The sequence below is a fragment of the Phoenix dactylifera genome, chromosome 14 (assembly GCF_051530095.1).
Source record: "Phoenix dactylifera cultivar Ajwa chromosome 14, Ajwa_hap1_PhDact_Kaust_v1.1, whole genome shotgun sequence".
NCBI classification, from domain to species: domain Eukaryota; kingdom Viridiplantae; phylum Streptophyta; class Magnoliopsida; order Arecales; family Arecaceae; genus Phoenix; species Phoenix dactylifera.
Genome location: NC_143203.1, coordinates 14,430,681 through 14,433,937, shown reverse-complemented (window position 1 = coordinate 14,433,937; position 3,257 = coordinate 14,430,681). Strand labels below are relative to the sequence as shown.

General features: G+C 41.1%; 1 pseudogene; it reads right to left on the bottom strand.

Annotated features, from left to right (window-relative positions):
• Window positions 1-2,505: 2,505 nt before the first annotated feature.
• LOC149751360 (small nucleolar RNA R71) lies at window positions 2,506-2,603 on the bottom strand (annotated as a pseudogene).
• Window positions 2,604-3,257: the final 654 nt, after the last annotated feature.

Genomic DNA, 3,257 nt, shown 5'->3' with positions numbered 1-3,257 from the left:
CCAGTTCACTGCAACCAATTCCCAGCAGCCCGTGCATCTCAGCCCGATGGAGCCCACGTGCAGCCCATCTTCTTCTCCCATGAGTGATCCACAGCGTCCAAGGCCATGCTATCAGCTCCTTCAGCTGTCCGCACGTGAATCTCCCGTGATCAGCCCGCTTTCGAGTCCCAGATCTCAGCTTCCTTCCCCTTCTCCCGCAAGCCAGAGCATACAATCCCCATCCATTCGCATCCAATCGTCCGCGTCCTAGAGCTTCCCAGCCGAGTCCACATCTTGATCTTCCAGTTCAGCTCCCACGCGATCAACGTTCGCTTCTGCCACAGGTTCCGCGTCCAAGCCCCAATCTCGTCCGTGTTTCCAGCCTTCTCCCTGCGTCTCAACCTCATCCAATGCACCTTCCCAGCATTCCAGATTTCAGCCGTCCACGTTCCAGCTCTTAGCGTTGGATCCTTGCCGCGTCCGCGAGCCAGCTCTCCAGAGTTCCCAGCTTCCGTGATCGCGATCCGTCCGCGCTTCCCAGCATCTCCGCATCCCTCCGCGTTGCAACCCCACGTCCAATTTTTCATCCTTCCATTCACGAGCATCACCAGCGTCCGTGCCCCATTCTCACGTGTTCCCAGCTTTCAGCACGCAAACCTCCCGCGATGCAAGCGATTGCGATCTTCCAAGCGCGTCCGCAATCTCCCGAGATTCATCCTATCCATTCGTTTCCACCGCGTGCGAGGAAAGGGGGGAATTGATATACCTCTCGGCTGGGATGGGTGGAGGAGGGTGTTCATTCGAAAAAATAGAGAGCCCCCTGCCATTTGAAAAGAAAAAAAAAGAAAAAGAAACAGGGGATGCCCTGTTTCCGAAAATAAAAAGAAAAAAAGGAAGGAAGAGGAACAGGGGAGTTTTCTTTTATGTTGATGGCCGGCTAATCCCTTAGGTGAAGGGTGATGGGAGAACCCTTAACTTGTTACTTTCTTGAAGTAAACTCTAAACTATTGCTCTATTCAATTTAGATCTTTTGATATATTTTGGTTTCTTGCTTGCCTATGTTGTAGATAGTTTTTTAATGGTTTATATCTATTGATGCATGGATTACTTTATTATTTGATTTGTCGTAGACATAACCGGCACGACAAATGCTTAGAAATTGAGTTCGTGTGTTCAAACAATATATTCCATGATTAGATCTATCCTACATTTGAACTTTTAAATCAGAAACCGTAGAGTTTATATCTTGAATGTACTATTGTCAAGGGGGATTCCAGATCCCTACACCATCTTAATCTATCCAAACTTCGATTTTCTGTTTATTGATTTATTTTCTATTTGCAAAACATCATCTTAATCCACAAATTTATTGAATTAATTAATCTAAAATTATATTAAATAATCTCATATATATTTCATTCCCTGAGGATTCGACCTCGGACTTCCGAGAATTTACTACTTGTGCGATTCTCCTGCACTTGGGAGATTAGTTTTGCAAAAGCATTTTTGCGAACGCGTCAAGTTTTTGGTGCCATTGCCGGAGAAACGGCTGAGTTATTAGTATAATTTTAGATTTAATTAGTACTTTAGTAGTTAGTCTTTTTCTTTCCAAAAAAAAAAATTGAATCTTTATTGCCGTTTTTTTTTCCTGCACAATCTGCATCAAACTATGATATCAGAGTAATTCACCGTCTGATTGGACTCAAATTTGGTCGGCAAGTGCAGGACATATGTTTCTTTCATCGGAACCGTCTGATTGAACTCAAATTTGATCGTCTGGTGCAGGACATGTGTTTCATTAAATTAATATGAAACCTTGCTGCTGTTTGTTTTAAATTTTCTGTGTTTAATTTTTTTTTAATAATCAAAATTTTATTGCTATCATATCTCATTAACCCTTGTTGCTAATTGAAAATTGATAAAAACTTTAAGAAAAGATCAAGGGTGATCATTTAAAAAAACAAACAAATAAATAAAAAATTAATTAAAATTAAATTTTGTATGCTAGGTTGGAATAGGGACAACACTGGGCGTTTGAATCGAAAAACTTTTGACAATTCTTTAGATCATATTACTGAAACTCTTTCGCAAAATCTCAGATTTGGTGAGATGGCTGATGACGATGTAGGAAGTCACCATGGTGATGAAGGTAGACCCCCAGTTATGACACTTCGACAATACTTACATCCTACTAGGACTAGTCAACCTTTATGCATGATTATTCCTGAAAACGTTGGACACTTTGAAATCAAACCAGGAGTAATTCAATTGCTGCCCAAGTATCATGGGATGGAATCCGAGAATCCTTATCTTCACCTTAAGGATTTTGAGGAAATTAGCATCACATTTAGAGTGCCAAATGTATCGGAAGACGTCCTTAAATTGACCTTGTTTCCTTTTTCCTTAAAGGACAAAGCCAAAACATGGCTGAACTCTTTGAGACCTAGATCGTTAGGAACATGGCATGATATGCAAAGAGAATTCTTAAAAAAATTCTTTTCCGCACAAAGGACTAACTTTTTGAAAAGGCACATTAGTAATTTTCAACAAAAAGACCATGAAACATTTTATGAATGCTGGGAGAGATTTAAAGATTTGCTTCTCTCTTGTCCTCATCACGGGTTTGAAACATGGAGAACCATTAGTTTCTTTTACGAAGGGTTGTCTCCACAGTTAAAACAATTTATAGAGACCATGTGCAATGGTCTATTTCTGGAAAAGCAACCCGATGAGGCATGGGACTATTTAGATTCTCTCGCAGAGACTGCACAATTATGGGATACAGGGGATAGAGTGAATAAACCTTTGCCTAAGCCTACTAGCATTGGACATGGGGGCCTTTACAACCTTAGTACTCAGGATGATATTCAGGCTAAAATGGCAGCCCTTACTAGGAAGGTAGAGGCAATTGAACTTAGAAGGATTGAACCCGTCAAGACCGTAGAACATAACAGCAAGTGTTGTAGAATTTGGGAGATGCCTAGCCATCTCACCATTGATTGCCCCACAATACCCGCATTCAAGGAAGTCTTGCACGATCAGGTCAATGTTATGAATACCTATCAAAAATTTTTTAATAATCCTTTTTCGGGTACTTACAATTCTGGATGGAAGAACCATCCAAATTTCAGGTGGAGGAATGACCAACCTCAACAAGTATATAACCCAACTCCTCCACCTCCGCAACCTCATTATGCACACGCACCCCCTCAAAAACCCAGTCTCGAAGAAACTTTGCAATCTTTCATGCAAGGTCAAGCTAAAATCAATGATGAAAT